General features: G+C 58.0%; 1 protein-coding gene across 2 annotated transcripts in view; it reads right to left on the minus strand.

The window, feature by feature from the left end:
- Positions 1-13648, minus strand: part of SYNJ2 (synaptojanin 2) — a 92469-nt gene extending 78821 nt beyond the window's left edge. For both annotated transcript variants that reach the window (XM_013004479.2, XM_045294437.1), the window contains exon 1: positions 13407-13648. The gene's annotated coding sequence lies outside the window, so the exon portion shown is untranslated. The remainder of the gene's footprint in view (positions 1-13406) is intronic.
- Between the last annotated feature and the right edge of the window lie 3099 nt (positions 13649-16747).

A 16747-nucleotide genomic window follows, 5' to 3' on the forward strand; every position in this document is an offset into this window, starting at 1 on the left:
CGCATCTGTGCCCACAGACTTCTCATGATCCCTTCATCGAGGGATTACAGTGCCCTCCCACCCACCCCCGCACTCCATGCCTACAGCCCGGCACCCCATCACGGTCAGGGCACCTCGGCCTCACTGGGCAGTTGGCATCGCCTCCTCCAGGAAGCTTTCCCTGCCCTCCCAGGCTGGTTGTGGTCTCGGGATCCTGCCCCTGCCTGTCAGTGCCCAGCGGTGGCCACCATCCTCTACATCCCACACAGCGGAGATGTCCCTGCCCGGGCACTCACAGGCAGTGAGTGGGCTCCTCAGGGCCAGCCCGTATGGGACTTCACACAGCGGTCCCCCAGGGGTGGGCTTGCTGTTGGGCCTCACTCTGGCTCTGAGCATCTCAGGGCAGGCCCACTGTGGGGGTTCACCCAGCACTGCTCACCCAGGGTTCTCGAGGGGTGTGTGTGCAGGATTGGGGTGGGATCGATGATCCTGACACTGTGCAATTCAGGCCCCTGGGGTGGAGTGGGGACCTGAGGTGGGCAGTATGGGGGGAGCCCCCACCCGAGAGGCCCAGTGCCAGGGTGAACCCTTGGAGCCTGCCTCCAAGGAACCTGGGCAGACCGTGCTGGGAGAACCCCACGCTGAGCCTGTTACCTGCCCCCCACAGGGTCCTGAGTGCAGGTTGGGTGCTAAGAGTCAGCCTCTTTGTTAAGCTCGAAAGGACAGGTCACTTGGACCCTAGTATTTGAAACCGACATGAAAATGTGCACGGAACACGAACAGTTGAGATCCACCCCGAGGCTCGGGAGAGAGGCCCGGTGATCTGCTCATGAGAAATCCACCACAGAAGACCCTGGGGAGCTCAGCCCGAGCCCGAATGCCCAGAAGGCATGGGCTCGGCAGGAGCTGGAAGCAGCCCACAGGAACTGGTCTGGGTTTGGGGTGATCTGGGACTTTCCATGCGCTTAGATCTCTGGACACGCGGAAAGAGCCCCAGAGACAGGCGTCAAACACCCAGAGACCACCAGTCACCCTACGCAGCAGTCCAGACCCAAGCGATCCAAACCAAAGCGGCGGCCACCAAGCCCCTGCTCCCCCTCCCGGCGGCCCTACAGGGCTGTGTGGAGCTGGACCCGCGGGGCGCCCAGGCTGCCCTCTCTCGGTGAGCAGACTGCCCTCTCTGTCTTTGGCATCTGTTGGTTACACCAAACACGGCCACGGTGCTGATTCCAGCCCAGAGGGACCCTGTAGCACCGACTTCTGAACCCGTGACTGGAGCTGCTGATCTTGTGGCCCCCCACCCCAAGTTCTCTCCTGACCCTGGGTAAGAAGGGTGCTGCTGTCAGATCTGCCACTCCAGGACCCAGGCATCCTGACCCACACCTGCAGATGCAAAGGGGCAAGACACCAAGAGGCCTTGCCTCCCACAAAGGAGGGTGCCCTCCAGTGCAACAGAAATTCAGAGGGCAAGCACGGCAGGGGCAAGTCTGGTCAAGGCCCGACAAGGAGGGCACAGGTTGGCAGCAAGGCATGGGGCGTAAACACAGGTGTGCACATAGGTAAATATACTAATCCATACAAATAGAGATATTGGCCTATGTACATATATTTATATGGCAATACGTTGAGAAAGTAGATGGGGGGAGGGGTGTGCGCAGGGGGTCATGGGTACCAGGAGGGGCATGGGCAGTGTGGGGTATGTGCTAGCAGAGGGAAGATGGGGGACAGGGGACATGAGGCGGCAGGAGGATATGGGTGATGGGTACATGGGAGCATGGGGCAGTGGGGGACATGGTGGGCGGGGTGGCTTGAGAGCACAGCGGGGTTACCTTACTCTGCCTCATACGGAGCTGAGCTGTCTGGGGTGTGGAGGGAGGGAGCGGGCTCACACTGGCAGGAAGGAGTGGGCAGCACTTGAAGATGATCTCTAGCCACTCTCCGGGGGTGAGGGCTCCCCAGCACCGTCTGCTTTGGCAACTGGCACACACGGCAGCCCCGGCACAGCGGGGCAACACTCAGCTAGATCGGCAGGCCTTGCTTCCTGGTCTCAGAGAGGGCACTCAGCATGCAGCCCAGAAGCACACAGGCCTACCCTGATGGATGTGTGCTAACTGAGCATGCACACTGGCTGTGCCTGGAACATGATTTTAACCCGGAGGCCCCACTGGCCCTGAACCACCCTCTGGGCCTCTTCCAGGTAAGCACTCCAGGTTAGGCCTGTCCCAACCCCCAGCTGAGGAGACGAAGCCAGTGAGTCCCTCAGAACCGCCTCACGGGGCACAGGGAGAGTCACCTGCACGTGACCGGGCAGCAGGCAGATCCTGCAGGTGATGGCCCAAAGGCCGAGACCTGGAGGGCCCTGGGCACCCGGAGCCCCAGCCCTGCCCTCTGGTCTCTTCAGGAACGAAATGGAAATGGCTGTGTGAGCTGACATCCCAGGCCCAGGGGCAAAGGAAAGCCAAGCACCCTGGTGAGTTGGAGAAGGCGCAGGTAACTCCACAGTGGCAGGTGTCTGGGGCGCGGCTTCTTAGGTAGGGCAGGTGTCCTTTCTGGAAGGCAGGTGGGGCTGCCTGGAGGATGCCACACTCCCCAAGCCTCAGCTGGAGCGGAACTCCCAGATCCCCGTCTCTAGTGGCGGGCGAGGCGCGGGGGCAGCAGAGTCCAGCCCAGCGTCCCTTGGTGGCCTGAGAAGGACCCTGTGCGCAGGCCGGCACACCCACCACAAAGCCTGCAGGAAGAGGTGTGGACATTTTTACTTTGAGTTCCTCCGGTCCCAGTTGGGGAGCTGATTTTGAACACCACCCCCTCAACAGCCTCTGCATGGGGTGGGGGCGAGAGGGAGGAGATGAGTCCTGGCTACCGGCCAGCTCCTCTGAAGACAGGGCGTATTTCCTGTTCAGGACAGCGGTGCCGGGGGCGGCTCGAGAGAGGCGCTGCGCAGGCAGGCATTCACAACACTTCAAATAAAGGGAGGACGGGGAGCTGCTGCCACCACCAGGGCTCAGCGCCCCGTCCTGACTGAGCTGAGCATGCTCAGCTTCCGAGGGTGGAGAGAGGAGGAGGGCGTCCACGCCGAGGGGCCAGTCTGACACACACAGGAGAGAAGAGAGAAGCCACCACCTGGGGACACAGTGGGGCCCCACGCTTCAATAACAGCTAACACATCAGGTGGAGTCCTGGTGGCCCAGTGGTTTACGCACTGGACTGCTAACCACAGGTGAGAAGTTTGAAACCACCAGCTGCTTGGTGGGAGAAAGAAGAGGTTTCCGAGGCCTACAAAGAGCTCGGGAAAGCCACCGGGGCAGTTCTGCTCTGCCCTGGGGGCGTCTATGAGCCGGAATCAACCTGATGGGAGAGAGGATGTTTTTGAGCCAACACATCTGGGCAGTGCTTACCAAGTGCCAGGAACTTGGTAACTTAAGTAAGCCTCTCCACCACCCCGTAAGAGAGCTGTCACCTCCTTTTTATAGGGCACCGAGAGGTGGCATGGGGGAAGACCCTGGTTCCAACCTGCTTCTTGGTTACAACACCTGGGCAGGTGACTCCAGCCAAGGCTGGCTCCCACCTCCCGGCAGACAAACGGCTCCCCAACCTGCCGAAGGATGCTGTTCTGTCCTGAGGGCTACTGCAGCCACGCAGCACTCAGGTCCCTGTCACGGGGGAGTGGATCACCTGCCCACAGCCCATCCCCACCAGCACCCAGCTGCAAGCCTGCCCCCCCTTAAGGCTCAACAGCCCCCCAGCCACCGTGCTTGGTGGAATTTTGGAGAACACGCTCGGCCGATGGAGCTGTGCTCATCTTTGCAGACACTGCGGTTCCCATCGCCGCGTCCAACAGCTGTAAGTGGACGGTTCCCAGCATGCTCTCAGCCTTGACATGGCAACACAAGACAGGCCAGCCTTCTTCCCAAGGGATGCTGGGAGACACCAGGAGTCCTGGTGGTGCAGTGGGTTACACGCGGGGCTGCTAACGGCAAGGTCAGCAGTTCGAACCCACCAGCAGCTCAGGCAGCGGTGGGGGAGGAGCAAGGCCAGAGCTTATCGGTGTCACCAAGCAGCCAAGGAACAGAGCTGACACACGACAAGAACCTTCCTCGTGAGACAGCCAGCCCCCCGAATTCAGACTGCCAGCCTCCTAACCCGAGAGAAGAGGTTCCTGTTCATTCCAGCCCCCGGCTTGTGGAATAACGGTTACGGCAGTACCACAGATCCAAGACACGCCTTAGCGAGTCGATGGAAGTAGAAAGAACGCTACAGAAATGTCGCTTGAGTTTAAAAGAACTCCCCAAACTCCCATGACTCACCCACAAAATTCCTGTGAATGCTGTCACCTGGCACCCTGACTCAGTCTGCCTCCGAGTTTTCTCCACGCCAACAGGCAGATCGCACCTGGTTTGCCAATCACGTGCTGCCCACGTCACTGACCCCCCTCAGCCTCATTCGGAATGGTCCCTTTGTCTGGCATCCTCCAGGTATTAACCTCCTGGACCTTTCCGGAAGGGAGAAAGCAGGGGTTTCTTTCATAGCACGGGTGGGAGATGAGGGTGAAGGGGTGAGAAGGGAAAGCCCCAAGCCCAACCAAGCCATCCCGTGGATGCTGGTGACTCTGTATAAGGCTCCCGAGGCTGCCAGACAACCTCATCCATCTCCCGAGGAGCTGCAGGGGGTTTTGAACCGTTGACTGTGGGGTTCATAGCCCAACACTTAGCTGACAGGGCCCCCAAGACTCCTCCTCACAATCACACTCACGGTAAATCAGTTACAGGAAAACGCCGAGGAGCTGGGGAGGGCTTTTCAGCAAACTCCCCAGGAGCCCTGGAGGTACAGAAGTGAAGGACAGGGGTTCAAATCCACCCACTGCATTATGGGAGAAAGATGAGGCCGTCAGTTTCAAGACTTACAGCCGTGGTTTCCACGGAAACCCTAGGAGACAGCTCTAGTTTGCCTTTCAGGGTCACTCAGAGTTGGTAAATAAGAGCCCTGGTAGAGTAAGGGTGACTCGTTGGACAATGGTCTGCAGGGTCGGCAGTTTGAAACCATGAGCCGCTCTGCAGGACAAAGACTGGGCTTCCTACCCCATAAAGAGTTACAGCCGTGGACACTCACAGGGGCAGTCGGAGGGCCCCCAGCCACGAGTCGGCACTGACCCCACAGCAGGGAGCGTGGTGCTCGGTTCTGGTGATGCGGCGCCAGCATCGTATGGGTTTCAGAAACTATCACCCTCATGTCACTCAGACGGTCCAGAGGCCCGAAGGGACCTGCCCGACCCGGCTCTGCTCTGAGATGGCTTCTGTCACGGCAATACCGAGCTGTGTTTGCGCTCAACTGCCCATCGAAAGGTTGGCAGTCCACAGCCCCCAGGGCCCAGACAGACAGACCTGGTGACGGGCTTCCATCGGGCTCTGTGGTACCACAGGTTTGGAGGGCAGGGTCCTGATTCACGCTGAGCCCCAGCCTGTTCAGAGGATGTGAGTGGTCACTGTCACCACCCCCGCGCCCCCAGGGTCTTCTGGGTGATAAAGGAAGGCTTTTGAGGACCAGCCCCTTCCTGCATTGATCACAGGGCCCACGGCTCTGTGGGTCTCCAGTAGGATCTGTTCTCGGATCAGGCCTGGGGAGGGTTACCAGGGCACTTGGAAGAGGTTGAAACCAGTGGAGGGTGGAGGTGTGTGTGTGTGTGTGTGTGTGTGTACACACAGTTTAAACATACCTTATGCTATGGATTCAACTAAGCCCCCGAAAAGAATGCTTGGAACTGTGGTCTTTAAAGACATTCTCCAGCAATGTGAGGCCACCCTGGGGGAAGGGCGTATCCCAGCGCAATACTAAAACAACGACCCACTTGCCACCCGGCTGATGCCAACTCATAAGGTCAGAGAAGTAGATCACCAGGCCTTGCCTCCCAGGTGCCTGTTCACCCAAGGTGCTGGGTTCACACCGCCAACCAACTGGTGAGCCAAGTGCATAATGTTGGCGCCACCCGGGGTCTAATCTGACACGAGCAGCGTCCTTAGAAAGGTGCAGAGACACCTGGGGGACACCCAGGGGCCTGTTGCACATGGAGGAAGAGCAGGACAACTCTGTGTGCCAAGGCACCCAGGCCCTCCAGACCTGAGGATGCAAGGTGCCAGGGGAAGGGGGGGGAATCTCCCTCTAGGGCCCCCAGAGAGCCTGGCTTACAGGCATCCGAATGGGGACTTCTAGGCTCTATTGCTGGGTGAGAGCATGGTTTCGCTCTTACAAGCCAGCCAGTGGGTAAGCCTTGGTATCTGATGCCACTGTCCCAGAAACCACTGTCCCTGGCATCTGAGGCCCAGGCTCTGTTCCCTGCCTCCCATGATGACCAGGGGAACCTCTGAGAATCTGGTAGTCTAAGGGCCTCAGAAAAGGGTGCAGCCTGCGGCTGAGGTCCTTCCCCAGGTGCCCACAATCTGGCTGCAGGTCTCGGGCCAGAGCAAGCAGAGTCAGATGAGGAGGGGAGCGATCCCCGGTCCTTCAGGCCAAGGACACTTTAGAGACAGAAGGGCAGACACACACACCCTCCAGAGAGCCGCCTGCAGCCTGGATGAGCAGGTGGGGTGAGGGAATGGCAAGGACAACAGTCATAGCAGCAGGGGAATGCCCCTCGGCGAAGCGGCCTTCCTAAGCCGACCCCGAGTCAAAGCCGCTCAGGTGTGAAGGCTGGCTGCTGGGGTCACGATCACAAGTGGACACAACGTCTCATCCAGACAGGGGCAGGGCAACACACCTCCTGCTTCTCCAAACCCTCCTCCCCACCAGCTCCATCCTGGCCTCACACTCAGGCCCTGCAGCACCTGCCCTTCTCCTCCCGGGGACACTCGCCTACGTCCATCTGCAAACAACAGGACCACAGGACCCCGGGAGTAAGGCACTTGGGCCAGATGGCCCCAACCTTTTCCATCCTTACCATCTCACAGTTCCAGGTATGGATTCTCTCACATTCCCTCCTAGAACGTGGGCGTGTGGTAAGCAGAGGTGGTGGGAGCTGGTGCTCGTGGGAGTCAACTGGGCATCGGCCTGCCCACGTCCTCATTGGTAGCTTAAAACCACTGTGGTAGATATAGTTACACCCTTGGAAAGGGCAAGCACCACATCTCATTGGGGGAATGGAGAGTTGGATGGGAAGGGTCCACTGGGTGTCAATGCGACAACGAACTACTCCAAGACTGGTCAGTGTTCCTTTGCAGCCTCTCCCCACACCTGTCCATCTGTACGCTGAGCAGAGTCAGACACTGGAGTGTATGAAGGATACAGTATCGGAAATAGAGGAAGGCTTATCAACAACCTGCAGGTAACGCAACCTTGCCCGCTGACCGTGAGGAGGGCTTGAAGCACTTGCTGACGGAGGTCAAGGATGACAGCCTTTCCTACGGGTATGGACTCAGTCCTCACAACTGGACAATAGGTAACATGGTGATAAATGGAGAAAAGGTTGAAGGCGTCCAGGGTTTCATTTTACTTCAGTCCACTGTTCATGGAAGCAGCAGTCAAGAAAGTAAAAGACACCCCCCCCCCATACTCCTTGAAGGCCCAGAGAGGGTGGGGGAAGGAAAGCGAAGGCAATGGGGGAGTCAGGGCACTAACCCACCCAAGGGGAGGGTATTGCTTACATCTCCACAGGAAAGGGAGAGCAAGAGTAAACTTCATTCTGGTGTGCCAATCCTTGAGGATGATGTTCCTGCTGGGAGCAGCTCGTTCCCAGAGATGACTGCAGGGCTGCCCTTGAAGTCCTCTCCCTAAGGACAGCACTACAGAGGATAGCCCTGAAGGTACAGTTTGGGGAAATTGGTTGGTCTGACCTCATTAATCTTGTTAGACTTGTATATGCTCATTTCTATAATTATGATCTTTCTATACATGAGAGCCAACATAGGGAACCCTTCAGAAATGGTAACAGGAGTAACAGTTCCCTGAGAGTACAGGAAGAGATTGGGGGTGGGGTGTGAGCTGATAGCGCTGAAGACTGCATAACCCCACTTGAGGGGAGCAAACAACAGATTGTGTGTGCAAGGATATAATGGAGGGTGTAAGATATGGCAAAATAATAATAATAGTTCCTGGGGGAGGGAGGGGACAAAGGGGAGGTGATGTCAAGGAGTCCAAGAAGAAAGAAAGTGTTTGTAAACTGATTGTGGTAGCAGTTGTACAATACTGCTTGATGTGATTGAACCATGGAGTGTTATGATATCTGTCAGACCTCCCAATGAAATGATTTCAAAAAATAAGCACATGATGTACTGCATGGGGAAATCTTCCCTCTAACGTGTTCAAGAGCACAGAGGTCACTTTGACGACTAAGCCCTGGCGTGTTCCATCCCGCAGACGCGTGTGGAGGCACACAGTGCTCGGAGCAGGCCACAGAAGAGAGGATGCGTTTGGATCAGGCGGTGGGCAGAGCACTGAGTGTACCAGGGACCACCAGAAGAACAAACTAATCTCCTTGAGAGACGTTCAGCCAGAATGCTTCCCAGAAGTGGGGGTGGCGAGGCTTTGGGCATGCTGTCGGGAGGAACCAGTCGCTGCAGGAGGACACCATGCTTGGTGTGAAGGCGAGGATCAGCCCAAGAGGAAGGCCCTCAAGCAGATGGACTGACACAGCGGCTGCAACGACTCTGAGGATGCCCTAACACCGGGTGGGCGGTGTGTGTGTGTGTGTGTGTGTGTGTGTGTGTGTGTGCGCTTGCTTCCCTCTGTCGTGCATGAGATGGCTGTGAGCTGGAACCGACTCGATGGGACCTACCAGAAAGAGACTGGCAAAGTCATCCCACTTCAAGGCTTGCTAGAGAGCCCCATGTTCCCTGACCTGCCAAAGGCTACACGGGAGAGGTCAACCTTCCTGATGCATGAATTTTCACTAAGCAGCCCCCCAACAACCCACCCCACCCCCATTAGCCAGTGTCCCAGCCAGCCACCAGGAGCTCAGGACCTTCTCTCCACACCTCTCTCCCAAGAAGACCCCCTGCTGGCCATACCCACTCAGTCCCCCTCACCAGTCCCTGTGATGGGGTCATGGGGATGCAGTGTTCATGGGGGCAGGGAACGGAACCCCTGGGGGCCTCCCTATCTGTGCCAGGGCTGCACTGTCACCAGGCCACATTCCACCAAAGGGCCACCTGCCTCCAGGCCACCACAGGCGCCCCCCCCACGCCCCCCTCCTACCATCTGATCTTTGAAGAGCTCTGAGATATCTGGTGAGCTAGATGGAGAACGAGTGAACAAATGCAGGTCGGTCCACTGGGATGCTGCTACTAGAACCGGGAGTGTTGCTGGCGTGGTGGGCAGGGGGGCACCTTTCTAGGGCTGTCACGTACAACTGCACAGGCTGTGCACTGCACCCCTGCAAGCACTCAGCTCTCTAGACAGGGAGGGTTGGGTGGCGTTCCGGGGGCTACGGAGCGGGAGGCCCTGGGAGTGCAGGTTAAGAACAGGGCAGCCCCGGTGGCGTCATGGTTATGACTGGGCTGCCAACCACGGAGTCAGCCATCCGAAACCACCAGCTGCTTTGAGCAGAAAGATGTAGCTTTCTCCTGCAGTAGACAGTTGCAGTTCCGGAAACCCAGAGAGGCAGCTCTACCCTGTCCTCCGGGGTCCTCTGAGTCAGAGGGGCTCTGGGGCAGGGGCTCGGCTTGGGTTCTTTTTCAGTCCCTGGCTGAGCTCTTCCAGAACTGCTCTCCTGCTCGCAGGTGACGCCGCCCTCGGGAAGCAGCTGCTGGCATCTCAGGGAGGACAAAGCTCTGGGGCCATTTCTGCGCACGGGTCTTCAGTTTCTAACAGGAAAGACTGCTTGCTGTCCCTGGTTGTCAGGTGCTCGCAAGTCGGTTCCGACTCACAGCAACCCAGTGGACAACAGCATCTCACAGCTACTGCTGTGTTTGAGCCCATCGTTGTAGCCAGGGCGTCCGTCAGTCTAGGACTTGTCTGGGACTCCCCGAGCCCACGCCACCCAGCACCATGGCCTTGACCCACCCCTTAGAGGCTGCAGCCACTCGCTCCTGGGTGGGGAGGGTGGGGCAGGTGTCTGGAGGCCTTGGTAGATGGACATGGCACTGGTGACAATCCTGCTGAAGTCCCAAGGTCACACTGGGCTGAGGACCCCACAGACTGCTGGCTCCTTCTATCCAATGTTTTTTAGGGGCAACCCCCCCACGCCCTATATAAGGGTGCCCATCCGGTTTTTGCTCCCAGTCCAGGAAGCGTGTCCCCTGATGGATGTGGGAGTGATAGTGCTCTTCTGGAATCCCAGCCAGGCTGGATTCCCTTCCGGGAAGAGAGAGCAAAGCAGGCCTGAACGTAGACCTAGGATCAGGCCAGGCAGCGGATTGGAAACCAGCGTCTCAGCTATGACAGAAAGGCTCAAGGGAGGGACTTTCATGAACAGACATTTATTTTCTCACAGCCGCCCAGGGAGCCCGACTCCTAGCAGCCACCTGGGACCGTGCGCGGAACTGCTGTTCAGGGAGCTCCTCTTTCTCAGGGTGCAGCAGGCTGCGGTGTGAATTCAGGGCACCCGCTCAGCGGAAGGCTCTCTCACTCCTGCGCTCTCCCATCTCCCTCACCATATATATGCTCCTTGGTAACCGTGGAGCATCTGTCCCCTACTTCCTGGTGCCTGCTTGTCATCAGCTCTCTTAGATCTCAGAAGGAATGTGCTTAAAGGGCACCCCCCACCCCATTCACAGAGCACAGAGACCCTCCCCCTTCCCACAGCTCTAACCCCAAAGGCCAAACCAGCTTCTCGCTTGAGGACGTGGGCAGGGGACAGCGCACGGCCAACTCCAAGTCCCCACCAGTTGAGAGACGCAACGTGAGCTCATGTACTAGGAACAATGCTGCCGGGTGCGACTGTCCAAGGACTGCGAGACGGCGTCGTCGTAGAGGCGAGAGTCGGGGAACCGTCCCACAACGGACGAGCTGCAGCACTGACAGTCTGAGGCCACTCTGCGTCTGTACCCGAGGACACAAATCCACGGCCGCCAAATGGACTCTGACTCACAGAGACTCTCTAAGGCCGTGCAGAACCGCCCCCATCAGACCCTCGAGGGGAGGGACGGGCCCGGGGCTGCAACAACGAGCTCAGACAGGAGAGCAGTCTGTGAGGACCGCGCGGGCCGGGCGGTGTTTTGTTCCGACACAAGTTGTCACCGGCTTGGCGGCACCCCCACCAGCCCTCTTGATGGCAGCAGCCTGCCTCCTCTTTCTCCCTCGGAGCGGCAGGTGGCCCACGGTGCAGTCTAACACTTGGTGTGCTACCTGGAGTGCTTTCTACCTGGTCCAACAGAGCAAGAACCGCACCTCCTGTTTAGGTAGCAGCCTGGTGGCACAATGGGCTACACACTGGACTGCCAACTGCCAGATCAGTAGTTCGAAACCACCCCGGTGCTGCACGGCAGAAACTCTACTCCTGTCAGGAGTGACAGTCCCGGAAACCCACAGAGGCTGTTCCACCCTGTCCCACAGGCCTGCTGTGAGCGGGAACTGGCTTGATGGCAGCGCCGTGGCTTTACTGTCCCCCCACAGGCTGCAGTGAGGGTGCAGTAACTAGCTGTCATCGGCTGTCAGGTCAAACCTGGCTCCTGCTTTTCTTCTGAGCCCATCTTGGTCTGGAAGCTCCCCTGAACCACAGAGGAGTGGCAGCTGAGCCTGAGCAGCACAGCCGGGACTCGAGCCCGGGGCCTCAGAGGGAAGCCAAGGAATCTACCGCTGAGCTGAGCAAGGGCTTGTTGCCCTGGGGACCATCACTCTGGCTGCAGACAGGGCCGCGGGTACAGCTGTCCCCTTAGGGGGAAAAATAACAGTGTGTGGAAGAAGCTAGATGTGGGTTTGAACCCAACCAAGCTTCTTGTTGGACTCAATCCTGACTCACAGTGGCCGCATGAGATGGAGAAGGATGACCCTGTGGGGTTTTCAGGCTGTGACCTTTGACCAGGTCCTTTCTCTCATGGGACCGCTGGTGGGTTCGAACCCTGACCTTTGGGTTAGCAGCTGAGTGGCACCACCAGGGCGAAGTGTCTGACCAGGAGCTGGTGACTAGAGCTCTGAGCCCATTCCCCTGACAGGCAGACCAGGATAAGATGCATCACGGTAACCACTGTGTGCAGAAGGCAGAAACAGACCCCCCCCCCCCAAACAATGCATTTTGCCGCGGGCGGTCACCCAGTGGTTTTGTTCTGGGATACGACCCGGGAATCTGGATCGGAACCGATCTGTTTTGGAAAAGTACAGCCAGAATGCTCCTCAGAGGCGAGGATGGTGAGGCTTCCCCGCACGGACTTTGGACACGTGGTCGGGAGAGACCAGTCCCTGGAGAAGGACATCGTGCTTGGCAAAGCGGAGACGGCAGTGAAGGAGAGGAAGGCCCGCGACGAGATGGACGGATGGAGCCAGTGGTGGCGGCCGTGGGTTTAAACGTCAGCACAATCGTGAGGCTGGCACTGGAGGGAGCAGTGTTTAGTTCTGCTGAACAGAGGGTCGTGACAAGTCGGAACCGATTGGACAGCACCCAACTACGTCATCCAGAAATGATCGCTTCACTGGTCAGACTCCAGGGACAGTCATCCTTGGAAAGAAAGAGCCAGCAAAGTGGCAGCCAACGTAAGAGCTTCTCGGTCAGCTTTCTGACCCTCAGACTCTAAGGTCACCTGCAGTGGATGATGGAGAGACAGCCTGGCTCAGCTCGGCCCCCGGCCTTCCCACCGGACAGGGCCACATCACCACCGGGGGCTCCTGGTGAGAGAAGCGGCTAGCACTGTGGCTGGGGAGGCAGCAGCCTTCACGCTGAGCCGTCCACCCACTTCTCCCCTTGCCCCTCTGCCCCTTCTCTGGATGCAACCTCCACTCTTCTCCCCAGCCCAGCCCGTGTCTCACACTAAGACCCCCTGGCCGACCCCGCTCCTTTCCCCTCAGGACAGCCCAGGAGTGAGGGCGATGGCTTGACTGACAGGGGGGCAGCGGTGATGATGGCTGCTGGACCCGAGGCTGGACCCCCGTCACCAAACTGAACAAGGAGCAAGTGCTGGCTTGGCACATCTTTGATTCGATGCATATCTTTACATTGATTTTTTTCCCCCAAAGCAAACAGGAGCGAGAGAACAGGATGGGAAGCTTGGGCTGCAAATGAAAGGGAGCTCGATAAAGTGAGGTCGCGGCGCCACAGTTCACACCCCTGGCCTCCATCCCCCACAGCAGGCCCCACGCACACCACAAAGCACTCCCCGGGGAGACACCCCCGGGGTGTCTAGGGACTAGCCGGCAGCCTGAGGAGCTCCCACCTCCACCTGCGCAGACAGGTGAGGCTCAGAGAAGCAGGCATGGCAGAGACAGAGAAACGCTTGAAAAGATGATCCAGGCTGAAATGAACCCCACAGCCCCCCACCCGGCACTCCCCCTCCGGGGGAAAGGGCACTTACCGGTCTTCAGCGTGAGCTGGCCCAGGCAGCCATAGGCATCCGTGAGCTTCCCATACTGCCCTCTAATCACGTCCTTCTCCTCCGGGGCTGGAAGAGAAGCACACAGCCGGCTGTCAGCGCAGCTCTGCCGGGCCCCTCCACCAGCAGTGCCGAGTCGCTCCCACCCACTCAAGAAGGAAGCGGGGAGACAATAGCTCAGCCCACAGACGAGACAGGTGGCAGTTCCGTGGTGGGGACCCTCCCCCAGAGGCGCTGATGGCCCCGGGCTCCAGAGGGCCCAGTCCCGGGACGGCCTGAGGCGCTGTGGTTCTGGCTGCCTGTGGGGAGCAGGCTCTCGGCCCCCCTTTCTGTAGAACCAGGAAGCAGTGCCTCCCCATATGCTCAGACAGGAGTGAGTCATCATTAACCATTTGGAGGGCTCCTTCCATCAGTGTCACCCGAGGGACTGCCCCTCCTGCTGCCTCCGCCCCACCCCGGAGCCCACTCACCCAGGATCTGAGTAAGGACGGGTTGCCACCAGGTGAGCAGGGCTGGAACCAGATGCAAACCTCCCCCTGCCCCGACTCCCACCCCCACCGAGGCCAGCGCAGGTGACATCTCCAGAGGCAGGGATTGCCCATGCCCTGGGCAAAACTCGGTCTAGTTCAAAAGCAGGAGACGGCCAGTACAGGAGGAAGGGCCACTCGAAGCAGGGGCTCCGGCCATGATGCACTTGGCCATTCACAGGCAGGAAGATTGGAGGTTCAGGTCTACCCCAAGGCACCTCTGGGGGCCCTGGGGGTCCAGGTCTACTCCAGCACAAGCAGGCGGGCATTCCACAGCAGGTGCAGTTTTAGAACACGCGTTTAAATGTAGAGAACAAGATGCTGGATGAAGCTGGCGAACTCGTTACTGAGAACGCTGGTCACAGGAGGCCACCTGCTGTCTGGTTCCGGGACATGAGCTTCCAGGCTAGGGGGCAGGGTACAGAGGGCCAGTGGACTAGTGGGTAAGTAGGGGGACGAGGGCGGGAAAGGGGGAGTGACTTGGATGGACATGGGGCTTCTTTCCGGCTAGAGAAGAATGCTCTAAAATTAGACTGTGGTGATGTATCACAAACCAGGATGGTTTAAAAATCAAGGCATTGAATTATACATTTGAAACTGGTAAATTGTCTTATACGTGAATCATACCTCAATAAGCCGTTAGAACAGTGGTTCTCAACCTTTCTAATGCTGCAACCCTTTAATACAGTTCCTCATGTGGTGGTGACCCCAACCATAAAATTATTTTCTTTGCTACTTCATCACTGTCATTTTGCTACTGTTATAAATCAGGTGACCCCAGGTTGAGAACCGTTGTGTTAGAAGAAAACAACAAAAATAAAAAATAAAAAAGATCCACCTGTACTGACATCTACTTCTCAAAAGACCACATGCTATCTAATTGAATTATGGATTTGTATGGCACAGAGATGAAGTGCTAATAAAACTTAAAAAATACTACACGTTAGCTTTGGGGTTTTATTTCTTAACAGTTTCATTGGCAGTCTGAGAGGCTGGGAGCACAGGGGCAGGAATGAGAACCTGGCTTAATATCATCTACGAGAAAGACAAGCTCTCTGCTCCCGTAAAGATCTGCAGTCTCAGAAACCCACAGGGCAGTTCTACCCTGTCCTATAGGGTCTCTACGAGGCAGCATCGACTCTACAGAGTGAGTGAGGGGTGCCGGAAGGACCGGGGGTGGGCAGCAGACACATCAAACTCACACCATCGAGCTGATCCTCACTCAGTGTGGCCTTACAGGACGAGGCAGAACTGCCCCTGTGGGTTTCTGACACGCTGACCCTTTCAGGAGTAGAAAGTCTCATCTTTCTCCCAAGGAGCAGCTGGTGGTTTCAAACTGCCGACCTGTGCCTAGCAACCCAACACAGAGCCACTGCTCACGGGGCTGCTGCAAAAGCAGACACCGACACGCTATCCTGGATTCTGGATGTTAGTGCCACGTCTTCCGTGACCAGGGGTGTGCTGAGTGATTCTTTTCCCCTGAAACAGGGAGGTGGCCCAATCAGTGTGGGAGTTTATGAACTAGATGGTGTCCGGATACCCCGGCTGGAAAAGATGGGATATGGGAGATCCTGGATAGAGTGGGTGGGATGGGGAACAAAACTCAACCTCAGTAAAAAGGCCAGGCTTGCTGGTGTGATAGCAACTGGGGGGACCCCCAGATGGTGCCCCTTCGTCACCGCCCCCCAGCTGAATCACCTCCACCCCCACCCTTTCAGTGCAACTTTCTGCCAAAGGATCAACAGGCCGCAGCACCCGGAGGGACACTGCCTGGGACGCTTGCGTGGGAATAAGGCTCAGAAGGAGGAAGGGATGGACAGACGGGAAATCAGGGAAATGGTTACCACGGGGAAGGAGCGGGGAGGGTGCTGCACCCTGGAACACGGGCTTGCTCCGTACGCTTTCCCCCAGAGACTCAGCTCCATCGCTTCCGGCCGCCCTTCCAGGCAGCCGTCCTGAAGGGCAGTGTGGACCAGCGAGGCGAGTTAAGGAGACACGTGGAGAAAGTACAGAAAAGCAGTTTCAGGACTCGAACCATGGGCTAACTGACACCCCTCTGAGCACCCAAGCCAAACGGTGCCACCGGCCCATTTCCCAGGGCAGCCGTGGCCTTCCTGGTTCTGTCAACCATCCCCTTGTCCTCCAGGTCTGCCCCAACTTGCTTAGGAGACTAGGGTCTGTCTAGAGGCCCACTCATCCTCCTGAGCCTTTCCCCGCCCTCAGCTCCCAGGGGTGGGTGCTGGCACAGCCAGAGAGCCACTGGGTGCAAGGCCAGTGGTCAATCGCTCCAACCCCTGGAACGTTCTCTGTCTGGCCCCGGACGGCTGCTACTCCGGGTCAGCCAAGAAACCTGGCAGCCCTCCCCAGACAGACAGCGTCTGGCCAAGCCGTGGCTTGGGACACACAGCTGTCAGGGCAGAGCGAGGCACGGCTCCTCCTCCTTCATTTCTCTAGGGTGGCTCAGCAGCAGCCTCCTCACCCGCAGTGCAGGAGGCCGGGTTCACTTCCTGGCCAATGCACCCCACGCTAATGCCGCCGGTCCGCCTGAAGGGCTGTGTGGTGCTAGGTTCAGAAGAGCTCTCATGGGAGCTTCCAGACTAAGACAGGCCAGGAAGAAGGGCCTGGTGATCTACTTCTGAAGATCAGTCAGTGGGTCACAACAATCTGATCCGCACACACAGGACTGGGAAGCAGCTGGTGTGTGTGTGGTCTCCGTGAGCCAGGGCCCATCTCAGGGTCAGCTAACGGCAATGGCAGGCCAACAGCAATGGTGGGAGGAGGTGACCATGAGAAGGC

This window comes from Echinops telfairi, unplaced genomic scaffold (genome assembly GCF_000313985.2).
Source record: "Echinops telfairi isolate 266 unplaced genomic scaffold, ASM31398v2 ScPeMD7_3533;HRSCAF=4204_0, whole genome shotgun sequence".
Taxonomy (NCBI): domain Eukaryota; kingdom Metazoa; phylum Chordata; class Mammalia; order Afrosoricida; family Tenrecidae; genus Echinops; species Echinops telfairi.